General features: G+C 41.2%; 1 protein-coding gene across 2 annotated transcripts in view; it reads right to left on the reverse strand.

Annotated features, from left to right (window-relative positions):
• The window catches only part of BTG4 (BTG anti-proliferation factor 4), a 41,431-nt gene extending 35,534 nt beyond the window's left edge, over positions 1-5,897 (reverse strand). For both annotated transcript variants that reach the window (XM_021671097.2, XM_064375304.1), the window contains exon 1: positions 5,692-5,897. The gene's annotated coding sequence lies outside the window, so the exon portion shown is untranslated. The remainder of the gene's footprint in view (positions 1-5,691) is intronic.
• Positions 5,898-7,886: the final 1,989 nt, after the last annotated feature.

Consider the following 7,886-nt stretch of genomic DNA (forward strand, 5'->3'; position numbering starts at 1 on the left):
GAGGTAGAAAATATTAAATATTCCCACTTATAAGTGTGAGCTAAACAAATGGTACATGTGGAAATGAAGATAGAGAAAACAGACTCTGGGGACTCCAAAGGTGGGTGGGAAGGGTTGAAAAATTACCGACTGGATACAATGCCTAACATTGGGGTGATGAGTACAGCAGAAGCCCAGCACCCAACATTATGCATGTAATACCCATGTAACAAACAAGCACATGTACCATTTAAACAAAAAAAAAGATAATTCACTAAAATAATTCAGAGTGTAAGAAAATGTACAACACTCTATACTAATATAATAAATGTGTGTATATGTATCAGCACTCTATACTATTATAATAAAATGCCAAATTAAAAATACAATCAGAATATAGGCGAATAATACTTTCTTACTAATGGAACATACTAATTTTAGAGTATTAAGTGTAAATAAGTGTATTAAGTGTAAAAGGGATTAGAGAAGAGAAGGGATCACAATGAACTAAAAGTACTAGGGAAGATTTTACCCGGGAAGTAGAATTTAAGCTTGAGATTTCAACAAACTATCAAGGAGCTAAGAGCAGGAAGGACAATATGAACTTTACCAAAAGTAAGCAAGATGAAATCCTTGAGATATATTCTAAAAATACAGAGGAAATAAAGATAACAAATGAGGATTATGTACATTTTTTAAACAAAATATAAATTCTCCACTTTAAAAAAAGCTTAAGTGCCAAATGAGGACAGTGGAAATAAAAACAAGAATAAGTAGACATAGAATGACGTTTAAGAGGATGGCATAAAGTATTTTCATTCTTGTAAATCAATTAATTAATAGGATAATCAGTCTGTTTTCTCCTTTTGGCTTAATAGAGTTACAGAATACACCCTAGAGCTCTACTGTGCATCCAGACTACTAACTAGCTTATGGAAACCTTAAAATTACTTTTATAAACCTGAAAATCTACCTGAATGTTTTTTGTTTTATTTTGTTTGGAAAGATGATAGAGGCCAATTAGTAGTGGGACAAGGCCAGGAAAGTTCATCTGTTTAGTTCTAACCTAGAGAAGATCATTGATCCTTCACTGACTCAATGAATAAAGCCCTGGACAAAAAACTCTGGTAGAGCCAATCCAATCACCTGCTGCCTATTGCTAATTCTACTGACCAAACCTTGATGATGTGGTGGTGCCAAGGCAGCAGATTCTCTTGAATTCACAAGCATATGAATTTTAAAACAGCTTGGTTTTTGTGATACTCCTCTCTTCTGCTTCCTGTGGGCTCACCCTTCCCAAGATTTACTTCCTCCTGTCAGCCCCTGAAAAGGAGAGGGATCCTGTCAGATTTGATCCTGAGCCATTTTCCAAATTCTGTTCTCTATTTGAGATTAATATATTACTGTCATCAACTGCTCTGGCATCCTTGATAGCAGAAGCTGGTAGGTCAATGAAGAATCAGCCAGCATATCTTTCTTGGAGAACTCCTTTATCCTTGTGACTTCAACTGGCAAGAGGATAAAAGAGCTTGTCTCTTTTCATTGCCCCTTTTCAGTTCTGGTCTCCTGCCAGAGTTCTAACTCCACATATCTAACTCCACCACAATATTCTTCCACAACCTGAAACTAAACATTCCTACACCTAAAATCACAATTATTCTCTGAGTAGATTTTCCCCCTCAACATCTCTACTTGTCATCAATATCTGGAAGTTAATCTTGTTCTGTCTGTTCACTTGAACCAGTTACCAACCATGTCATGCAACTTTCCTTCACAAAGTCTCTCTCTTCATCCCATATTTTCTACCTCACTTTATACTGAAATTTACTAATCTAAATGGCCTTTCAGTCTCCTCTGTCTCTCCCTCTTCTAATCTATGCTACTTTATTAATTCTCATAAAACAACACATTTTATACATCTGGGGCTCCTTGAGCAGAATAATGAAATTGAAATTCTCTGGGCTTTTTGTCTTTTTTTTCTGATGAACTTCACAGCAACATATGAGCAGGCAGGTAAGTAGGATCGTGGAGGACTTTAAATGTTAAAGTCCTCTTTAATCTTATTTCCCCAATGAGAACACACTCATTGCTCTTCCAATTGGCCTCAGACATTACAGTCTCCAGAAGCTTGCTTGTGTTTTAACTCCACAAATTGCTCCTGCTACCAAAAACATCCCCTCTTCATCTCTAGTATTTTTGCTTCTCGGCTCAGCTCAGTCTCATCTTTCCATATAGCCTTCTCTGTGTCCTAACCTTTGATAATTTTCCTTTTCCTTTTTCCTAAATGTTGGCAATAATGTTGTATGAGTCATCAAGATTCCTGAAGCACTGTTTCATATAACCATCTTGATACTAAATAATGATATATAATATAAATAGAATATATAACATAAGTATATATTTAATCTAATAAAGTTATATTAATATAAAGATATTCATATTACATACTAATATAATTAACATAACTATATTATCTATAAATACACACGTTGTCCATATCACCAACTGGACCACATAAATCCCTAGAGATTGTTCTCTAAAGATGGGAAATATACAACTGTTTGCTCCTACTGCTGAAGCCATAACTATGAGCTCCAGCAACTTTAATTATAAAGCCTATTTTGTTAGACTGCTTGTGATTTACGTGAAAGATAAATTAATTTAACATTTTATACTGAAGGCAACAGTATTGATTAATCAATAAATATATACAAGAAGCTAATTAAGAATCTGGTGCACTCTTACTAATGAGAGTACAATGAAATGGAACGAGAAATATGGAATTATAAAATCTGCTGTCAGTTCATTTTAGCTCAAAAGAAAATCTCTCATAAATAGATTCAATGATTTTTAGTTCTTCAAAGGTACTGAATTGAGTTCAGTTTAGTCTTGCTTCAACACATAAACTAGTTTCTAAGTACACTATCATGAAGGTTAATAATCTGATATTTATTGGTGTATACACCAAGATATGGTTTTATATTTCCTAAGAGAAAATATGTATTTAAAAAAAACACAGATTTAGGCCGGGAGCAGTGGCTCACTCCTGTAATCCCAGCACTTTGGGAGGCCAAGGCAGGTGAATCACCTGAGGTCAGGAGTTTGAGACCAGCCTGGTTTCTCCATTTTTAATAGAGAAACCCCATCTGTATTAAAAATACAAAAAATTAGCTGGGCATGGTGGTAGGTGTCTGTAATCTCAGCTACTCGGGAGGCTAAGGTAGGAGAATCGCTTGAACCCGGGAGGTGGAGATTGCAGTGAATGAGATCGTGCCATTGCACTCCAGCCTGGGCAATAAGAGTGAAACTCCATCTCAAAAAACAGGTTTAAAAAGCAGCTGCTAAAATCCAGTAATTTCTAGTTAGTCTAATTGTTCATTTTTTTTTCCTCTTCTAACAACATCCTTCAAAAGCTGTGGGAGATGGTGAGTTTGTGTGTACTGAAGGGAGAGATATGTTGCCTCCATTGCCTCCACCTTTTCTTTTCTTTTTTTTTTTTTTTCATAGAGTCTTGCTCTGTCACCCAGTCTAGAGTACAGTGGCACGATCTCCGCTCTCTGCAACCTCTGCCTCCCAAGTTCAAGCAATTTTCCTGCCTCAGCTTCCCGAGTAGCTGGGACTACAGGCACGCACTACCACCCCCAGCTAATTTTTGTATTTTTAGTAGAGACGGGTTTCACCATGTTGGCCAGGATGTCCCCAATCTCTTGACCTCATGATCCGCCTGCCGTGGCCTCTCTAAGTGCTGGGATTACAGGCATGAACCATCACACCTGGCCTGTCTCCATCTTTTCTAATTCCCAACTCCCATCAATCTAGTCTTGTATCTAGAAGTGGTAAATTAAGTCAATATAAATTTGCCAAAACTAAAGCAGAAGGTATTTGATTTCTATACTCTTCTTGGCTTCCTCCTAATCATCAGCCTCATCAGTCCTTACAGCTCCTTTTCCATCTCCCTAATCACCAAAAGCCCAGAAATTAAACAGTAAACAATTCCCCAAAAGGTGCCTTCCTGGTACTGTCTAAAACAAATGCAATCTTCTGTGTGGGCATTTAAAACACCACAAGCATTCTTACTTAGATTAAATCATGGGTCTCCCTGGTCTCCAGGCATGCCTAGACATGAACCATGAAGGGAATGAGATCCTTGGAGTTTCTCTAGTAACTGCAAGCCAAATCAACAGCAACCCTAAGAACAAGCATTCTCTTTTTTTTTTTCAACAGAACTAGGCCACACACATTTTTTGTCGTTGTTTAGATTTTTCAGTTGTAGCACATAGAAAATAAAACTCATTTTTAAAAATTATTTCAGTAGGCAATGTATCTTGACTTTTATATATGAGTTTTATTTTTTATTACTTTTGAAGAAAAGTCTGTAGAAACTTACTTTTCAAGGCATCTAATGCAACCATTGCCTTGGATGGCAGCAATCCAGCTCAGGTAAGATATTTAAGATGCAACTAATAATCATAAAACATCAATTGGGAAGAAGTATTCAATATAGTATTGGGTAAAGTGACTAACAATTTGGTAGAACAGGATCGTTATTATAACTATCTCCTAACCAAGATTTCTAAGTCTGCATATTGTTATTGGAATGTAGGAGGAAAATGTTATTTTGCTCCTACTTTTATATATGTATGTTTAAGTGAATGTGAGTCATTTATGTAATGTGTGCTATAACATTGTGCCCTTCCCAAAAATAAGAGTAGTACAAAATACAGTTATTGTAGATGGCTTTTCACAATTTAGTTCTACAAGTTAATTTTTACAATTAACATTTTCTGTGCTATACATTTTATATTTTGGTTTCTTTCTCTTCACTTTGGTGTGTACAGAACAAAGTATGCATTTGCGGGGGAAAGTGCTGTCTTTCATATGCAAAGAAAATGATATAACTTATTTAAACATCCTTGGGCAGTTCTTTGTTTTAATAGTGTGAGTTTGGAGTTTGTACTGAATGAACCAGATGACCTGCCCATGTTCATGTTACTAGTGGCATCTATGAGTCCATGTGCTGGCTTTAGGGAATCGATTTATAGCTGGGAAGTTTTCTCTTGTGGAAGCTAATTTAGAACTAAGCCTTTGGTGTCAGGAGTGAGTACTCTATATTGGATATATGAAGACCATATTTCTAGGGGAGGCTGCTTCCAGCTGAATTTCCAGGTGAGGATAAAGAGAACATTCCTTATCCTGTCCTGATTCATTCATTAAAGGCAAAGAGGGAAGGAGTAATTAAAGGAAAGTTATTAGCAGAGATCTCCCAGAAGTCCTCTATAACTGTCCCTTTTGCCAAACTGTCACAAAACATTGTCTGGCATTGACAGTCCTAACCCTGAATATCCAAATGTACTTGCATAAAGGATCTACTCAAGTCTCACCTCCTCTGGGAACCTTCTTTGACCTATTACAGCTCTCATTGAGGGCCTCCCTTCTATTTCTATCAGTATCTAGTTTAGTAATTTATAATATATATGCTGTCTTGAACGGTACGGTCTTGATCTCAAGAGGATGTAACTAACAAGCTGCCTGGCTCACTATTTGACTAGAAGGCCCAGCCTTCACATCACTGCATGGCCCTCTGAGAGTATAAGGCCAAGTCCCCAACACAGCACAAGGCTGCAGATAAGACTTTCAAAGGTATCTTCCCACATGTCAGAGGCTACCCAAGCCCGCCTCCATTTGGAAAATTCAACCTATAATTTAAGGTACCTGGGAAGCCGCTTTCCCAGGGCAGAATGGGCACGGAAACTGGGTGGGCTGATGGGCTTCTTGGGGAATGAGGGAGTGGAGAAGGAGCTCTTTGCCCCTCCTGCTAGATCAGAAAGAAACGTCTCAAGAATCTGGGCCTCCATCTTCTAGGCGTCTTCCTGGAGGCCATTCAGGGACCGCCCACAGCCCCTTCTCGCAGCCTCCTCCCCTCCCCCACCCCTCCCCCGGCCCCGTCTCGCGCCCGCCCCGCCCTCAGCCCGCGGGGTTCCAAGGGCGGTTGGCCAACCCCGCCACGGTCACTCGGCCGCTCGGAGCTGCAGGGCGCACGGGGTCTAGAGAGCCGGCTCCAGGGGTTCGGGCTGGGAACTGAAGCGGGGCGTGTGAGAAGTGGGAGCCCGGGTGGAGGAGGCGAAGGGGAAAGGAAAAGCTAGGAGAACCTGAGCGGGAGGGCCCAGAGAGGTGCGGGAGGCTGCGGGAAGGGGAGACCTGGCACTCCCGGGAGTCACCGGGGTCGGGGCGCGGCCCTGGAGGGCGCGGGTCTTCCCCCGCAGCGCCGCCCCCTGGCCGGGCTACGCGTGCTTGAGCAGCGAGGCCAGCGGGGATCCCGATGGGTCCGGGGGGCGTCCTCGGGGGCGTCTCTCCCCGGGCCTCGCGCCCAGCCACTGTCAGGCGTCGTCCCGGGTGAAATGGGGTCCGAGGAGGGCCCCGACCCTGCGACCCCGCGTCGGCGCTGCGGACCGTCCGGGAGCTGCAGCCGCGGGCGCCCGGTGCTCGGTTTGTAGGCAGTGTCATTAGCTGATTGTACTGTGGTGGTTACAATCACTAACTCCACTGCCATCAAAACAAGGCACAGCATCACCGCGGCCAGGCCAGGAGGAGGACGCCGGCTCTGGCCGCCCGCAGCCTTCGAGAGAAGGTGCCTGAAAAGCGCGGCGTCGGCGTGGGTCCCGCGCAGGCCTGCTCCGCGAGCGCGCGCTCTAAGTGCGAGGAAACCCGCGGTTTCTCCAGATACAGTTAAACTGTTAGCTCTCTCTAGGAGTCACAGAAGATGGAACAGCCTTATGCCAGGAAAGTGAAATCCCTGGAGAAGCCCCTCCACCCATGTAACGGTTAATACTGTATGCTATGATTCACTGTGTCTATTTGCCATTATCCAGTATTTACCAAACCAGCAACTCAGTGGAGCTCCAACTCAACCAATGAATTGCCTGTTACAACGTGCGGGGGTACCAACTTGAGACTACCATTCTTTTCTATGAGTCTAGTTACTAGGCAGTGTAGTTAGCTGATTGCTAATAGTACCAATCACTAACCACACGGCCAGGTAAAAAGATTTGGGAATTCATCCAAATGAGCTGCCTGTACATCATCAATGTGCTTGGGGAAGAAGGGTGTTGGAGAATGCTGATTTCATCCATTATCAGTTGCTCAGCCAAGAGAAAAAAAAAATCAACATTTTAGCTACTAAGTATACGATGTATGTAATGTGTGTATGTGGGTGGTTTCTGTTTTTGTTTTTTGTCAATATTCCTTCAGGCTCTTAACCAAAATTTTAGACATAATGGGGAATAGGATTTTTTTCTTAGCTGATTGATGTAATTATATGAACATGTGATTATTAACAGACTATATTGTTATATTTTTGAGGCTATTTTGAAAGAATAAAATGCCATAAAGACATAAATTGTGGTTATCACCATGTGTCCGTTTCCTTTGCTAAACTGGCTTTATGACGTCCATCTCAGTTTCTGCCACAGTAATTTTAACTTATCAATGAAGTGGTTAGGTTGTTCCTGCCTTAACAAAAATCTCACGGGAAAGCTATTCACACATACACACTTGTTAATACTTTTATAAGAATACATTAACAAAATTTTTCATACTTTTTTTCCGTGAAGCGACTCTGTCCACTCATTAAGATATATCCCTTCTTTAATCATTTACAACTGTTGCAGTCTAGGCAACTTCTAATGGGAGTGATTAGTAAATGCAGTTACACTTTAAATCCAGCTTGTTTCCTAAGATTTGTCTTAAAGGTTTCAGAATTTTTAAATCCAGAAACTGTACGCATGGGCATGTACCTACCCAGTTTCAAGCCTCTAGCTCCCAAGGGCTAGGCTTTCAGGCCCCCATGAATTCTCCAAGCAACGTTCTCAGAACTTCCACCTAGCAGGTGCTGTGCCTGGCAATCTGGT

Source organism: Aotus nancymaae, unplaced genomic scaffold (assembly GCF_030222135.1).
Source record: "Aotus nancymaae isolate 86718 unplaced genomic scaffold, 86718_ANA_hifiasm-v0.15.2.pri h1tg000012l, whole genome shotgun sequence".
NCBI classification, from domain to species: Eukaryota; Metazoa; Chordata; class Mammalia; order Primates; family Aotidae; genus Aotus; species Aotus nancymaae.